The sequence below is a fragment of the Silene latifolia genome, chromosome 3, assembly GCF_048544455.1.
Source record: "Silene latifolia isolate original U9 population chromosome 3, ASM4854445v1, whole genome shotgun sequence".
In the NCBI taxonomy this organism is placed as follows: Eukaryota; Viridiplantae; Streptophyta; class Magnoliopsida; order Caryophyllales; family Caryophyllaceae; genus Silene; species Silene latifolia.
In genome coordinates, this window is record NC_133528.1 from 18,103,987 (window position 1) to 18,123,453 (window position 19,467).

Sequence of the window (19,467 nt, forward strand, 5' to 3'; positions counted from 1 at the left end):
TTGAAAAATATCTCTCATAGAATGAAATTGGAGTTGCGAGGATCTCAATCGTATTAATAAGTTGGACAAAAAAATTTCTTTTGGTATTGATAATAGCTAAATGTAAATTATTGTCTAATACTTATGCGTACATGTCATATTATCTTGTGTGTATGTCTTATAACATAAATGAGATTGCAATGAGATTTGTAGTAGGCTACCATTTAACTCATTTTATCTTTTATGCAAAATTTTAAGATTTAGGATTTTTGATAAATTGATATAAATGATATATTTAAGATTATCATTTATTAAACTTCATAATTATGCTACTATTAGAAAATATGATTTATGAGAATTAAAAGATTGAGAAGATAAAAAGTCCTATAATTCTATATCTTCTTAACTCCTTACATTTCGAGATTTATTATTCTCAAAAAAAAGAAGAAAAAAAACGATCAATAATTTAATATTATGGATTAATTTACTCTTTCGTCTTCACGTACTAACTTTATTGGCCTAAATGACAAAGGACATTCAAGCTTTCACATAGAAAATTTAGTACATAATCTATACAATCTAATTAATAGGTAATCTTAAGCATTTATCATGAATTACTGGACTAATTAAAGGTAATTATTTTTTAAAACCACATGCTATTAGTATATTAATCAAAATAAACAACTAAATTACAATATATAGTTTTGAAAATAAACCAAAGTTGTCAAAGAAATAAGATACTAACCGACTAACTTTTATGTATTCCAAGACTATATTTTTTAAATGGATCAACTAATTACTCAGACAAGTATAAATAAAAAGATAAAAATAAAAAAATAAAAATAGATAAACACGTGAATTTGACGGTCACAAAACTAGTTCTCAAATTAAAACTCACTTACTCATACATATATTCACGTAATATAATAAACATATTCATAACAATTATGGAGTAAAATATATTCATAGAGGCTATCATAAAAATTAATATAACATATATTTACAAAGTATAACTACATATTCGCAAATAATAGGTCTCCTGAGAAACGGTATCTTAATAAACTTATTAGAAGATCAATTATAAACGAATGGAAAAATGGTACATACAAAAAGTAATTAATTAAAGGGGTACGTATACTATAAAATAAGGTATTAATAAAATGGTTATAATATATGATAAAATAAGTACAATTATTAAGAAAATATGTACCAAATAAAAGAGGTATTTTGAGCCATATTCAATAATAACAGGGTACGGGAATTAAATTAAAGGGTACGAAAAAATGGTCTCTCACAAACTTATTGAGACCGTAAAGTTTTTGTAATTCGCAAAATATAATTACATATTCACGAAAAATAGATTACATATACGCAAAACAAAACCTTATATTCACAAATCACAATATATAACATGTGAATATGTGAGTTATATTTTGTAAATGTCAATACCTTTCTGAGTCAAGCGAGAGAATATAGATTTAGTTTTCTCGCAAGGTTGACTTTTCTTGGAAGCGCTCTTTGGGGAGTGTGGTCGTCGTATAATGATGCGGTTGACTCATGCACTATATCAGCGCAGGTCGTCTCACGACGCTTGATACTCTCCGCCTCTCTTTGAGTCTTATCACTGAAAACTGTCTAGGAGTGACGCGCTTTGGACTCTTCTCAATGTTCTCCTCTCATGGGAGGGTTGAGAGAACAACCTGGGCTTTTTTAAGGTTTTCATTACAATATCGAACTCGGTTGGACTTAGAGTTATGTGTTGATCACCCGTAGCCTTGGTTCATGCAGGTACGTCATTGTGGGTCGCGATAGGTGGGTGTTTGCGTCACGAAGGATGGTAGCAACAGGCGTCATCGCTAGGATCGGTGGCTAAGTGGCAGATCGGGTTGTTGGAGATCTTAACGATGTCAGGTTATGAGAAAACCTAACACGCTTAGAGAGACCTTCTCCATCGTTTTCTAATTGAGGCACAAAAATTAGGGTGACTTCTTGTAGGAAATTTATGTAAAGTTTCCCACATACGGCGCCAAATTGTTTCCGATTAAAACAATCAAGTAAGCGTTGCCCAAACTCGTGCCGGGTCAACGCGCTCCTTTCGGATATTAGGTGAGATGATCCTCTTCTACCTCAAGCTTTTCCTGTGCGTACAATACATAGGGCCTCAAGGTGTGTCCCGAGGGGGCCCTTTTAATACTCGGATAATTTGGGACCCACAAAGGACCTAGGGAAACCACGTATACTCGGAAGTAAAGGATGATCCCTTCTACGAGACCAAGTAAGACCTAAACTAGACCTAGTAGACTTCTAGTGGACCGAAGAGAACCTCCAGCGGATCAAGTGAGTGGCACTCGGTCGAGTGAAGAGCATACTCGACCGAGTGAGTGTCACTCGGTCGAGTGACACTGTGCGATACCCGAGAAACGATATTTCGGGATTTCATCTTATCCAAACCATGTCCCCTTCATTCTTCTCCTCCTTCCTTCTTACTCTAAAACACTCTCCCCTCTCTCTAAATACTCCTTAAACTTTCCCCTCAGCCTTCAAGCTTGGTGATGATGAACACCCCTCCTAATCCTCGATCTACCTTTGTAAGTCAAAATCTCACCTTTTCCTCTTTGTCTTATGGTTAATCTCGAGTTAGGGTTTACTAAGTGAGATTAATTAGTATTTAGTTATGTAATATGAGTAATTAGTGACTAATAACAAGGGGTTTTGTGTTGTATTATAGTATAGGGTGATTTGTGATAGTTATTTTATAATTTATGTAGGATGAGACAGTTTTATAAGATGGATACTTGGTGATTTCGACTAACTTATGGATTATGCTAAAAGGTAGGTTATCCTACTCGGTTTCAATATTGTGTATGCATATTTGGGTGTCTTTCCTTTCTAGTAAATTCATGAGTCGGTTGGTATGTCATGTGAGTATTCGAAGGGTTGTTATTTATAAAATGTGGGATTGAATTCATGAATTAGTCATATATTAATTGTTGTTCTTCCAATTGGCATGTATGGTTGTGATTGTGTTGTGTTGGAGGTCTTTGGTGGTGGTACTTGATTGTTGAGGAGACATAAGACGGTTGGGAAACCGTCTTGCGCTCGGGCCGCCCCTTGGAGCTTCCCACTCCAAGGGGGGTGTGCACATTAATGGCTTGAGTCACGGAGAGACTCGTGTGGTTAAGGCACGACGTCTGCCAGGGGATCCGGTTGGCTTCCGAACCCGGTACATCTGGGCGTGTCCCGGTACCTTTATGTAAGGTGTAGCGTCGTGGGCGTGTCCCTGACACCGGTGCTTGTGGGTACGTCTGGGCATGTCCCGGTACCGGTATGGTGATTGCATAATCGAGTCTCATTCACATAATTATGTCGCGTCTACACTTATTGAGTCATGTCTTATGTTTGTGTATTGAAACTAACGTTTGTTGTGTCCGTGTAAATGTCACCTATTTTTGGGGTGCTCTATGTGTCGATCCATATGATATTTCCAATCATATGGGGAGCAGTTGTTTACAGGTTAGCCTTGGTAGCATGCGGGAGAATGGACGAGCCGTAATGACATTCGAGTCGAGCATAGTTGATTAGATTAGTTTAGTATTCATGAGTTGTATTATTCACTTATGTTTATGTAATCCACTAAATATTTTATTTATATTAATTGTTTCTTAATTGCAACTCCGATTTCACCGCCTCGGAAAACCGAGAAGGTAACATCTCCCAATTACCTTGGCCGGGTAAGAAGGGGGTGTTATAGACCTCTCAGATGCATAAGTCAGTACAGTATCCTAAGATGTATAGTCGGGATCTTTGCATGAGGCTTGGTTCCCGGTCCCTCTCTTAGATGTTTTTTGTATTCTTACTTCTGTAGTTGTTTTCGTGATTGTCCTCTTTAAAGAGATTATGATTGTTGTCTTCCCTTACAAGGATCATTTGTCTCTATGTAAGTTCCTTCCCTTGGAAGGAATCCAAGGGAAAATATTTTGTGTGGGAGAGGATGTGTACTTTACATGTGACTTCGCTAGCATTTGTGTAACACCCCCATATCCAGAGGAGCCTTAACTAGGCCTTCCTTAGCATATAAGGGCGTTACCATCTCGGTTACCCGAGGAAAGTAGTTATCAAACGTCAATAAAAGAACTATTAAGCTATATTACAAGTGATTCAAACCAAAATACAATACAAGGTACAACTCAAAGACTACTCGCTATGACCATCATATCTCGTGAAGACTCATCCCTGCCGGACTCCGCCTATCCACAACATCAACACCTGCTAAGACCGACTGCTCACCATAAGGGATCACGGCAGACACATAACAAACAAACAACCAAACAAGGTCAGTACTGAGATAAGACAAGACAATGGCAACTACAATCAACAATGCAACCAATGATATCAGACCCAACCGCAATCACAATAATCCAACCAAACCTGTCACTGACTGTCCACTGGACCAGCCCTGCCAGTGGGGGACCGCAGCCGTTCCCACCTAAGCCCCGCTCATCATACGAGCGATAACCCTGTCCCATTAATGTGCACATCCCCTTCCGTGGCGGGTTCCACGAAGGGCGAAACTAGGGCGTGAAGCCACTCCCGCAAGTGACCCCACTCAGCCGAGAACGCATCTCGAGAACCGTCAACAGCCATCACAACCACAATCACAACACACACAATTACTATATCAAACAACCACAATACTACCACAACGACCGACACACTAGACCATCTACAGAAACTGAGTAGGCGAACCTACCTTTAAGCAACCGCAACCAATCCATGCCGACAGATAACACATCCAGCGACCAAGCAAAGCCTACAACCATCATACAAATATCTATTACTAATAAGCAATCCTAACTATAGGGAACCAAGGCACGGATGATGATTATGACATACCTATTAGGGAGAAACTCAGCAAAAGACCGCTACCCGACACCAGTGACGCCCTCCCAAGGTTCAAAGATCTTCAAAAAGGCTTCCATGGAGGTTTTGAGGTGGAAGGAAGGGAAAGGGGCGACTGAAGGATAGGAGGAAAGTGGCGGAAGTGATTTGCGGATTTAACAAAACGCGATATAAAACCCTCGCTGAAAATCCGGTACTCGATCGAGTACCCAACCTACTCGATCGAGTGGCCCTCTACTCGATCGAGTACCCTAGCTACTTGATCGAGTAGCCTCTACTCTATCGAGTACCACCCTTAACACGCAGCTCAAACAGGTTTTGGCATACTTTCCTAAGACTACTTCCGCTCCCAAGGTCGGTCAACGATGGTCAAAGGGTCCCTAAAAGGGCGGGTATTACAGTCTTCCCCCCTTAAAAAGAACTTCGTCCCCGAAGTTCACCTCACCCATCTCCCGCTCGAGGCACGAGAACAACACGTCCTCACTCCTCTTCCCGCTCACTCACTACTCACTGGAATATCATTCCCCCCCCCATGTCATCATCATCACCGTCTATACTTATATCTAATGACTTTTACTATTATCATGCGAGCACTATTACCGTTAACCGTTACTTTATATACATGTAAACATCAAACCCGCACTGCGAATCACCACCTACGATCACCCGACGTACAGTATCGACATACAGTATCGACTATCAAACTATCGATCCAGAACATGTCTCATATCAATTATCATATGGTACAACCAATGCCACCATGTTACTTGGCAAACGATTCAAATACGATTTATCACACTATAACTATTCTTCATGACCATCTCTTGAAACATACAACCCCTTAACTTTAAATAACTAAAGTAATTCGTTATATTAAAGCAGAACATAATACCAACAACATTATAAACAACTACCAACAACGTTATAATAAGCAAAACATTATTCAAAGGCAACCTTTTTATTTCGCGACATTACTCTTCCCCTCTAAAAAGGAACTTCGTCCCCGAAGTTCACCACCCAAATATCAATGCGTATTACTTAATATTTGTATCGTAACATTAAGGGAAACCCTATCATTTGTTGTGGACATTACTCGCTAACTACCTACTCGTTAAATTAGAAATCGTACTCCAGTCACCGGAACAACTAGTTACCGTTGACAACACACGTTAAAATGATATGCACAAATATAGGCGGAGTTACAACTCCGATAAGTAGATCGTAATGAGGCGTATGCAATATTAAAGTAACAAGAAATGATTACCGCTTCACTAATCGTGACAACTATGCTTATAAAACTTCAACCACAACTTGCAACATATGAAATTAACGGTTTAAAGGTGTTACTACGCACTCACAACTACTTTAAACATTAAACTCGCAAATATAAGACAATTGAACATTTTTAATTTCCAAAACCCCCTGTAACAGTGCTACTCGATCGAGTAACTGGCGGTACTCGATCGAGTACCATGCTACTCGATCGAGTGTCTCGGGTACTCGATCGAGTGGCCTACAGGTCAGAAACTTTTTCTCATTTTATCCTGTAGCTACTCGATAGAGTACGGGGTACTCTGTCGAGTACCTACAGGCCAATTCTTCATAAAACCTGTCACGAGTTAACACCCATGCGCATATTTGTCATATAAAACTGAGTCGGGACGACTCCCCGACTTCTAATATCCTGCAACCAGTTAGAATATCAATTCCGGCCTTATGGCCAATCATACAAATCCAACTAAGTCTCAATAATAAAAGGAAACAACTGCCAAAGTCTAACAACAATATCACCATCTAACATCAACTACTATCAACAAAGATAAGGACGAGGAGTATCACTCCTGCTGCTGCTGCTGCTGCTCGAACATCACCTCATCATTACCACCACCGCCTCCAGTCATACCCGCACCTGATGAACCCGCTCCCGCATCACCTCCTGCTCCTGCTCCCGGGCCCACGTACCATGGGGTCAAGCCACCGTAAGGGAAGGACTGAGGTGCCCCCCATGTCGACTGATCCACCCCGTAGGAATGGAAAACCCCTGTGTAGTTCCCGACTCCACTCCACCACACCGGATGCGGTCCCTCGGTCCCTATCCCCTGAGCGTAGGCCATCTCGTGCATGTTCCGGAGTGTCAAGGTAGATGACACTCTCTCCGCGGAGTAATCGGATCGCGTCTCGGGGTGTCGAGGTAAGGGTAGCATGGAAAAAAGGCTGCTCTTCGCTGCGGTGCTCCGGCCGTGGCCTAGTCTCCGAGGCCCTCTCTCTCACTCGACGGGGTCCCCTCACCACTCTAGGCCTCTCTGCCGCCTGAACTCCCGCATTCTCGCCCTTCGTCGGCTCCGGCATCTCCTCAAGGATGGTATCGTCGATGAGATAGGTCTGTAGCTGGCGGGGTCCGTCATCATCCTCCTCCTCCTCGCCATCGGAGTCCACCGTCACTACCGTCGGCTCCAAGGGCTCCGTGGGTGGGAGGTGCTCAGGAGTTGGAATCTTCATCCAACTCATCCCATGCACCCTCCAAGCTAGGTGCCGTCGACCAAGGTCCTCAACCATTTCGGTCGAGATAGTATTCACGATCCATGGTAGGCACTTTGGGGTAGCTAGAGGCACGTACGCCGAAGAAGCCTCAAAGGAGGTTAGCTTTTCAGCTAACCGAGTGGCAATGGCACCACAACTCGTCCGGGAAGAGGAAGAAGCCATCAAGGCAAGGGCAAAGACAAACTATAGAAGGAGCATTAAAGACCACTTTCCTGGCCCGCTCCGGGTTGAGGTACGACATCAAAAGTAAAACCTCATGATTGTTCAATTTACTGATATCCTTTCGGTCATAGAGGAGGTTCGAGAGAGAACGGAGGAAGACCCTCAGGGTAATGTGCTGAACATCATTAATCAGCATGTTGCTCGAGGTGGGAGCTTGCTTCCCAGTCAAGAAAGGCATTAGGCGGCAGACGCCGCACTCAGCTGGAATGTCAGTAAAAGAGTCCTTGGGAGGCTTGGCCAACCCAAGGTGAGAGGCAAACAGGTCCATAGTCAACAGAAAACTGGTATTCATCAATCTAAACTCGACAGTCTGACCCGCTGGGTCATAGTTAAAAGAGCTCATGAACTCCAAGGTAAGAAAAGGGTAAGTATGCTTCCTCAGCCTATACAAACCCGTAAAACCCAAGGTCTCGAATATGTGACGGACATCCGTCTCTATCTCCAACTCCTCTAATACACTGGTGTCTATACACTTTGTAGGTCTCAATTTGCGTTTTTGTAAGGCTACAAAACGCTCCCTTTGCTTGAAGTCAACAAAAACAACTGTAGGGTATTCGGGGACTGCGGGTACCACGGGTCCACTTCCTTCCCCTAACTCAGGTGGGTTACCCCTCCCCCGTTTGCTTTGGCGGGTTCCAAGGTTCAGTCTCGGCATCTGCTTTAGGTATAAGGTCAAACAATTTGTATAAAACATGTAGGCATATACTTCATACAATTTGAGTCCTATATACTTAGCAAGTTCACTAACTCATCAGCCAGTTCAATATTGAAGCACATGAATCATGCAATTAAGCTTAGATGCTCAGCTAAGTACACACCTTTCATTAATGGTTTCCTCAATTTTAACATATAGTCTCAGTTTGTAGCCACTTATAAACCGCAATTATGAAAATTTGGCATGTGAAGACATATTCCCAGCAATTCCAATATCCTAGCATGCTTCTAAAGGTCGTTCCATTTACATTGCTAATTACATGTTACTAGTTCAAGAGAAAGGATAGTTTATGGCATATCACCATCACTTTCATATTATGTTCAACAACTCAACTAAAATTTTTCAGACGGTTTTTACAGTTGTGACAATTTTGGCATATTTTCATCAATTATCGTTCCTACTATCATATTGAAGTTCAACTTATACTTATAATGTCATTCACAACACCAATTTTCCAATTATAATTCACGAATTTCCATTTGAGGCACTTTTAAGACGGAGTTTTAAGGCAACTTTCTAAGGTAAAATCATCAAAATCTATCCCCCAACATGATATAAACAATACTTAAGGCTCAATTCCACCATCTAACCATTGTAAAACAACCAAAAATCGATTTCAATTTTGGAAACCCTAGAAATTTCGGGTTCAATTTTGCAATTTTCTAATCTAATTTACAGCAATTAACCACCAACAAACATGGAAAGAAGGCATGTGAATCATGTTTCAACAATTAAAAGCACCAAATTGGTCATTATAATCAAAATTTCAGATTGTTTTACCTTCCTAGCACATTCAAAGCAATAAACCATGTACATTAGGAAGAATAGCATACCTTGATTGATGAACAAAGTGGAGAAACGAAATTAAGCTAAGAAATCAACCCCAAGATTCACTACTAACCCAAGAGAAAGAGAGGATTTGAGAGGAAATATGGAATTGGAAGTAGGTTAAGTGTCGAAATATAGAGGAATAAGAAGGAGAAATAGAAAGATGAAGGGTTTTAAGAAAACCCGTAGGAATTACTGCACAGTAACCTACTCGATCGAGTGCCTGGGGTACTCGATCGAGTACCACCCTACTCGATCGAGTAGGAGCTAAATCATCGAGTAACTGCAGGGATTTTCCCACATCCCGACATAATAGCTTCCTAATTAGATCGAGTGAGGTCTACTCGGTCAAGTAAGCACTCGCACTCGGTCAAGTTTAGTTAAGTACTTGATTATAAGCACGGAGTAACTTGAAGATTCCTGCAAAAACAACACCGCGTGTCGATTCCAACTAAATTCGGAATTCGGCACTCATTATCAAGTTCATTCACGCATTACTATTATTAACAAAGCCTACCATATTGTCAAACAAATGAAGTTTATTCCACGTACACTACACCCATTACCCTACCCGGTTTACCTGCTACCGAAGCTTCCATGAATATAGTCACGACATCGTATTACATTTAAGCTTACTTTATATATTACTACTAAATTGAAACATTTAAATTAACATTAGTTCATTCTTTCATTTGACATATAATTGCATAATTTTCATAATAAACGAATCTATCACTTCTCGCATATATGCATACTTTTAAACAACTTATTCGATCATGTCTTACATTCTATCATAAGCAATTCACCTTGCACGAATCAAATATTACGCAGCGGAAAAATTTCGACCATCCTATAAGGCAATAACGCATTACCATATGCTATGTCTCGAATTATAATTCACTATTCTATAATTATCATCATAGCAGCTACATAAACTTTCGTCACATATCTCATAACCATCATATAAGCTCATTAATCACCCAACGAGCTTCAATAATCTCATCAATAATTACCATACTCGGCCCAAACATTACTATCACACCTCTATTAATTCTAACAAAAACTTAACCGGAGGTAGCTCCGGCACAATTAACACACATAGCACACATAGACACACGGACTCCACATTCCCATCCCATGTGACTGGCTTAAGTGTCATGGGGCCAAGATTTTGAAATGAGGGCGCCTACTCACTCAAAATCTAGCATCAGCCGGGGCTCCCATTACACATACACCAGGTTCATTTTATTAGACTCTCTACGTTCATTATGTTCATTTGTTACAGGTTCCAAAATCGTCGCTCTGATACCACTTTGTAACACCCCCATATCCAGAGGAGCCTTAACTAGGCCTTCCTTAGCATATAAGGGCGTTACCATCTCTAATTCCGAGGAAAGTAGTTATCAAACGTCAATAAAAGAACTATTAAGCTATATTACAAGTGATTCAAACCAAAATACAATACAAGGTACAACTCAAAGACTACTCGCTATGACCATCATATCTCGTGAAGACTCATCCCCTGGGACTCACTATCCACAACATCAACACTGCTAAGACCGATTTGCTCACCATAAGGGATCACGGCGGACACATAACAAACAAACAACCAAACAAGGTCAGGACTGAGATAAGACAAGACAATGGCAACTACAATCAACAATACAACCAATGATATCAGACCCAACCGCAATCACAATAATCCAACCAAACATCATCATCGATCATCCCTTTGGACCGACCGCCGCCGGTGGGGGACCGCAGCCGTTCCCACCTAAGCCCCGCTCATCATACGAGCGATAACCCTGTCCCATTAATGTGCACATCCCCTTCCGTGGCGGGTTCCACGAAGGGCGAAACTAGGGCGTGAAGCCACTCCCGCAAGTGACCCCACTCAGCCGAGAACGCATCTCGAGAACCGTCAACAACCATCACAACCACAATCACAACACACACAATTACTATATCAAACAACCACAATACTACCACAACGACCGACACACTAGACCATCTACAGAAACTGAGTAGGCGAACCTACCTTTAAGCAACCGCAACCAATCCATGCCGACAGATAACACATCCAGCGACTAAGCAAAGCCTACAACCATCATACAAATATCTATTACTAATAAGCAATCCTAACTATAGGGAACCAAGGCACGGATGATGATTATGACATACCTATTAGGGAGAAACTCAGCAAAAGACCGCTACCCGACACCAGTGACGCCCTCCCAAGGTTCAAAGATCTTCAAAAAGGCTTCCATGGAGGTTTTGAGGTGGAAGGAAGGGAAAGGGGCGACTGAAGGATAGGAGGAAAGTGGCGGAAGTGATTTGCGGATTTAACAAAACGCGATATAAAACCCTCGCTGAAAATCCGGTACTCGATCGAGTACCCAACCTACTCGATCGAGTGGCCCCCTACTCGATCGAGTACCCTAGCTACTCGATCGAGTAGCCTCTACTCTATCGAGTACCACCCTTAACACGCAGCTCAAACAGGTTTTGGCATACTTTCCTAAGACTACTTCCGCTCCCAAGGTCGGTCAACGATGGTCAAAGGGTCCCTAAAAGGGCGGGTATTACAATTTGGACCTATGTGACCCGTCGGCTAGCATGCAGGTCGGGTCGATTCCGCTTGCCCGATCAATCATAGATTTAAAACTTACGCAAAGGAATGCAAATGAAGATGTATAATGAAACTCTAAACCGACAATCGCAACAAATCTCTCTTTCAAGATGATTAGGTGTAACACCTCAACTCAAACTGGGTCCGGAGCGGTTACTTATGATAGCTCACCAGGCTGTGTACATGGCCCACAGATCAACACGGGTCCTTTATAGCGCATTTTGTCATCACTCATGCGCATCCGGGGAACCTTCCCAAGAGGTCACCCATCCTAAGACTACTCCCAGCCAAGCACGCTTAACTTTGGAGTTCTTTCGCATGGATGGCCATAAAAGAAAGTGCACTTTGTTGATATGAGTAGTACTTTCAATCCCTTTAAACACTAGTCATTTAAACCTACCACTGGACCTCTTCAGTTAACATGGGGTGTTACAATCACCCCCACTTGAGGAGAGAAACGTCCTCGTTGCGCCTGGGAGCATAATCGCTAACTCAGAATCTTCCCCCGCTAGGTGAGTGATCACAATGGAGTGTATAACAACTGCCTCCAGAAGCGTATAAAAACTGCCTCCCATCACCACACGGCCGCAGGGTTGTTCTGATACCACTTGTAACACCCCGGCCCAAACTGGGTCAGGAGCGGTTACTTATGATAGCTCACCAGGTTGTGTACATAGCCCACAGATCAACACGGGTCCTTTATAGCGCATTTTGTCCTCACTCATGCGCATTCTGGGAACCTTCCCAGGAGGTCACCCATCCTAAGACTACTCCCAGCCAAGCACACTTAACTTTGGAGTTCTTTTGCATGGATGACCATAAAAGAAAGTGCACTTTGTTGATATGAGTAGTACTTTCAATCCCTTTAAACACTAGTCATTTAAGCCTACCACTGGACCTCTTCAATTAACATGGGGTGTTACATTAGGAGGAGGAGAAATGAGTTTGAAGGATGGTTAAGAAATGATTAGGATTGTTAAATGAGGTTTACAACTGATTTAAGCATATAAAAGAAACCCTCGGCCAAAACAAAAATGAAACCATCGAACCCTGCTGGACTGGCCTACTCGGTCGACTGTCCAAAACAACTCGACCGAGTGGCACTCAGTCGACTGTCCAAAACAACTCGACCGAGTAGCACTCACTCGACCGAATTCACTACAAGTCGACCCAGCGTACCCCACTCGACCGAGCACTCAAAGCAGAAAATACGGAGTATTACAATTTGGCTCCGAATAAGTGGCTTGGTGAACACCTACATCCTTTGTACATATGCATGTTTACTCTCTCTCTCCCTTTCCCCTTATGTTTTAGTTGCATTTGCATTTAGTTTGCTAGCTTTAATCTCCCACTTATGCATCGAGGATGATACATTGGATGGTTTGGGACTTTGGGGAGGTTAAGACTACATCTTATTGAGTCCCTCCAAAGAGTCAATTGACTCTTTGTTTTTTTTGGCACCTCGATCCCATTAAGACGCGCACCTCGGATTCATTGAGGTATCTCATTGCTCCTTATCGAAAAATTCAAACGGACAATGAAAATGACCTCCTACTTTAGATCCAATTTGAGTTAACCAAAGTTATCTCTCTTCTTATAGTCTACATTAGTTATTTTAGATTAGATTTATTAGCTTTCATTGGCTCGTTTCATTTCATTTAGCTCTGTAGCGGCAAATTTGTGATTTTGAAAACAGTATATACGAAAAAACCGGATATACGGATAAATCGAGTTAGTTCTGTAGCGGCAAAATTGTGATTTTGAAAACCGTATCGTTTTAAATAAAGTTTTGCTCACCCTAGGAGGAATTAACACTTATGTAAGTACACTTAGGTATATGAAGTATAAAAATTGTTAGTTGTGGATGAATAAGGTACTCAAGAATTAGAATGTACTCTTTAACACATTGTATTTACATTTTTGAAGTAAAAGAAACCGTTTCTTCTTTAAGAGAATTAATAGATAATTAGCAATTTCGATCATCTTACATCGCCTTTTCATTTGTTTTTAACATTTTAAATTATCACATGGAACTATTTGGCGGTCATAAATAAAAATAATGGATAATAATATGAAAGAGAAATAACGTAGAGGATCTTTACTCGTTAATTAGAAACACCACCAAGGTAATATACACAAATTACACCATGCCGAAAAACGATAAAACAACCCTTTTTCGGCTATATTTCATATCAAACACCTCAGTAAAGTCGAGAAGATACAAAAATTTCCCCTATTTAAAAACAAGCCAAACTTTTTACTGATAACATTTGAGCATGGCTTGAAATATTTACAAAATGTGAAGCTGTTGATTGCACATCATTTCACCTGCTAACTTTGATTACTTCCATCAAAACATGAAAGGTGCTGCAGAGAAAGCTGGGATGACCATCGGAATAGAATCATGGCTGTTCAAAGTTCAAACAAGAATTATAGATATAGTCACGTATTTAAATTGTTATATTAATATTAACTAATAAATGCAATATTGTATGTCCCGGTCATTTGTTTATATATTTTATATTTGGGTGTCTCAATCATTTGTCATTCAATGATAATATGTAGAAGTGGTTTCCTCCCCTCTACTTGGTCTTTGTATCATAACCAAAACAAAAGATCAGGACCAAGAGAATATATACTTCTTTGTCCTAATCATTTGTTTATCTATTTCATTTTTAAATGTTTCATTCATTTGCTTAACTTTTGTATAAGAAATGTGTTAGTTGAACAAATGATTTAATTTTCTCCACCCTCGTTCATTGATTTTTGTGCTCGGCCTTACTCGATATCATTATTTCAGAAGGGTGTAACCCTAATCTTACTCGATATAGATCATCGATTACTTATGTGTGAATATTAAACTCATGGAAATGGCCTACTTCCTCCGTCTCGGTTATTTGTTTACCTATTACAGTTATAGGTGAGTATCTTATTCATTTTTTTACCTTTCTATATTGGAAATATTTTTTAAGCATAATTTGATCATCCACATACGTTATTGTCGACTTATCATTTTTAGTAACAATAACACTCATAAATGGTTCCTTTCTCTCCTTGGTCTTTATACCAAAAGTAAATGTAAACAAATGATCGCGAAATATGAGGTATATCACATGAAAATGACTCAAAGAGCCCAATTTATTGGCATTTTTAATCTTAAGGGCCCGCCTGGATTGGGAGTAATAGGCCTGAATAAGTCCATGGTAATTATTATGGGCTGTTTTAGAAAGTTTGGCATGAGAGTAACAATTTAGGCCCAGTAACTATTACCTCCCAACAGAGGTAATCCATTACCCACCTCCACCCATCAGTAATTGTTACTCTAGTAATCAAATTTCTTCAATTCTGTATCTCATCCTGCGTTTTCCTCCCCTCTTTCATCTCAAACTCTAGGTATGTTCTTCAATTCACTCCTCTTTTTTCTTCGATTTATGTATGTTCATCAATTCACTCCTCGGTTTTCTTCGATTTCTCCATTGATTTTGCTTGAGATTTGAAGGTTTGTTTAATGAAAAAGGTAGAATCAATTAAACGAATGTCACCATTGTTATTGCTGATGAATTTACTTTTTTTTGGTGACAAATTTGTGATGATCTTTATTTTTGTGATGATTTTATATGATATAAACACAAAATTTGTGATAAGAGATATTATGACAAATTTGTGATGATCTCAATCATTTGTTTACCTTTTACATTTTTTTGTTATATGATTCTTCATCTGTTATAATTCATCTTTCCAGCAATAGTTTTGGTGAATTGATTTATTTACCTTATTTGCCATTCGAATATAGTCACCGTTTTCGGATATTGTAGAAGTAAACATACAAAATATCCTCCATGATTAAATAACCTTATATAGTACAATGCCTTTATAATTGTTTATTGAAAGTTAGAAAGCAATAATGTAATAGGTAGTAGCATGAGTTGTAACTAAGTAGGTACTTGGCTTTGTCCAAGGGTCTTTGCACAATAGCATTTGCTGTATATGTGCTTCTCACTGCAACATTGCCAACCACACACAAAAACTCACAAATCACATTAATGAAAGCTCATTCAATTCACTGTATTTTTCGTCCATATTTACTTATGTCTTCTACTTCCTGTTTCTTCTACTAAATGCAGCATGGTATCAGAGCCTCAGGAATGAGGAAACTGATAACCACATAAAAGGAATAGCATTTATGAAGGCTCAGCTAACTCAGTACGAGCTCTGCCTATTTAAAGAGAAGAGTTTCTCTTCAAAATTACACAAACATCTTCCACTGCAAATCTGCATTACTACAATCAAACTCTCTCAAACAAAATGGTGAACAACATTGTTCAAACCATTGACAATGCTGAAACAAACACTGTCATCACAACCACAAATGCATCAAGTGCACCATTTGTCATGGAGCCTACTGATCCACTCTATCTCCATCCTGCTGAAAGCACTCACCATGTGGTGGTCGATACCAAACGTACTAGTATTGAGAACTACCTTGAGTGGAAGAGACAGATGGAGATAGCCATCTGCTCCAAGAGGAAGTTGGGGTTCCTGACTGGTGTGGTGAAAAGACCAATAAATGATCCATTAAAAAAAGCTGCATGGGACACCTGCAACTGCCTCCTCATCAGCTGGATAATGCACAATGTTGAGAAGCAGATCAAGAGATTTGTGATGTACACTAAGACAGCTAAGGAGATCTGGGTTATCTTCAAACCCAGTTCTCTGTAAGCAATGGAGCAAGGAAGTTCAGGCTTAACAAAGATCTTGATGATCTCTCACAAGGAGACAAATCCATCAGTGAATACTTCACTGAACTCAGGATACTCTGGCAGAGTCTTGAAATCATGTCACACTGGCCACCAGTGACCCAGGTCACACCAGAAATAAATTCTTGGCTTGATGCTCAACACAAGGAGCAAGATGAAAGAAAACTCTTTCAGTTCTTGAATGGCCTGAACTCCACATATGCAACCATGAGAAGTCATGTACTTATGATGACTCCCCTTCCTTCTGTGGATGAAACTGCTGCAAGCTTTCAGCGTGAAGAGGCTCAGAGAAGGAATTACAAGTGCCTAGAGAAGGTGGACAATGACAACTCAGCATTTTATGCTGGACAAAATGTGGGACTGAAGGAATCAGAAGCAGCACCTACTTGCCAGGTCTGCACAAGAAAGGGTCACACCAGGGAGCAGTGCTGGAAAATCATTGGGTACCCCAATGATCATCCTGTGTCTATAAGATTTCCAGAAAAATCCCAAGCATACAAACTCAGGGCTGCCCAGTAGGGATCTCAGCAGGGATCAAGCTCAGAGGGATACAAGTCTGGCATGAAAAAGGGAAACATAGCTCTCATCCTAGGTATGGAAATACTGCTAACACTGCAATGGATATTGATGAGATGGGAGGTTCCATCACCTTAACTGCTCAGCAGTTTGAACAGCTGATGAGTAGTCAGAAGAGAAAATCATCAAGCAGCTATCCTGTGACTGAGGATGAAATGGAGGTGAACTTTGCAGGTAAGACTCATCTAAACTGTAGCTATGCTTCTAATACCACTCACGAATGGATAATAGATTCTGGAGCCTCAGATCACATGATTTCTGATTTAAACTCTCTTGAGAACAAGAGAGAATTGAAAAATAAACCAAAATTAACTTACCTAATGGAGAAACAACACTGGTTTCACATATAGGAACATATAAGTTTACAAATGGGATCACTCTGAATAATGTGTGCTTTGTTCTTGCATTCAGGCACAACCTGTTATCTGTGCAAAAACTAACCAAAGATGAACAATGATATTTGGTGTTTTATGAAAATCTATGTGTCATACAGGACTCTCATACCAGGAGGATTATGGGGCTTGGCAAAGGACACAAGGGGGTTTATTATCTATTAAATAAAGTCATCAAATCTCACCCTCAGTGTACTAATAGTTTAATCAGGATGAATAATCCTGTCTCATGTAATGTTGTTCTTCCAGTGTTAAGACCTAGGCTAGGACAGTCATCAGGTGATATAATTTTCAATGCTTGTTATGTACCTGATAACTCTTGTAATGGCTTGCCTTCTATCAATGATAAAGCTCTAGATATTTGGCACTTAAAACTAGGACATGCAACACATGATAAATTAAAGCACATTTCTAACATTTCTAGTCTTATCAAGCAACAATCCAGGTATATCTGCATTACATGCTCAATGGCTAAACAAACCAGACTTCCTTTTCCCATCAGAACAGACAAAGCAGCTGGAATCTTTGATCTGGTTCATATTGATGTGTGGGGGCCTTACAGAAAAGAAACAAGAAACAAACACAAATATTTCCTGACCCTAGTTGATGATCACTCTAGGGCCACCTGGGTCTATCTTATGAAACACAAGTCAGAAGTAGCAAATCTGTTGGTTCAGTTTTACAACTTTGTCAAGAATCAATTTGGTACAACCATCAAAGTGTTGAGATCTGACAATGCCCTAGAACTTACAGAAGGTGAGAGCAAGAGATTCATACTGTCCAAAGGAATCTGGCACCAGACAAGCTGCATTGACAGATATCGTCTTAATTTGATTGAGTGCTGTCATCTGTTGGTTTTATGTGTTGTCTTCTGGGTTGATTGTCTTCTGAAAATTTTACCCTTGTACCAAACTTAAGGAAATATTAAGCAAGTAATTATTCCCAAATAATGTCAAACCAAAGGTCATGTTAATGCATCTAGGCGCACACAAGGACGATATGCACTATACATAGGTTGATGCTACCTCTTTTCAACATTAAAAACATGCAATAAATAGTCGGCAATCAACTTAAATAACGATAAATAGACCTCAAATTTCAAATTAAATACCACTTCTCCCTTATTAAGGTTCATCTCTCTCATTGTACAAAAATTTAGAAGGGTAAGAATGTATGAGTAAAATAAAAACCGAAAAATATATGGAATCATAATTTATAGTGATTACAAAAATCAGAAATAAGAAGTAAAGCAAAAGGTAAAAAAAATTATTTAAAAGACGGCTTAAATAATTGAGTGAATCTTTATTTTTAGACAAAGGAGGAACAGCTAGTCTTGCTTGTGACGGGCTAATCCCGTCACAAGCTTGTGATCTCTCACAAAAAGGAAGAGGGGTGCTTCCCCACTCACCTCTCATGGGTCATTTGTGAGAGGAAACGGTATCCGTCACAAGTTTGTGACGGATATCGCCGTCACAAATGAGAATTTGTGAAGGAGGAATTGAGAGTACTATTTATAATAATAATTTTTCCTAATACTAATACTAAAATACAATAACAATAACAATAACAATAATTCAGTTGGTGTTAATAACAAGAATAATGGATCAATCTCTGTAATTGCACCCAAAAAAGGGGTAGCCACGGTTGCTCTATGTAGTTTTTGATTCTAAAATTGTTGATGACACCATTGGAAGGAATGATAAACTTCCTGAAAATGGCAAATCACAAAGGAACTTGGGCTCAAGTTGCCAAAGGAAAGATGCATAAGGGTATGAATTTGTTCTTTCATGAGGATAGTGCTAAATATTTAGAAATCGATATTCATATGGATGAGGTTAAAGATGAAATTTCCAAATGGAAACATTCTTAGTTTTAAATCTTCATTAAAATAAATTATTGACTTTTTGTAGAAAAACTGGAATCATGGAC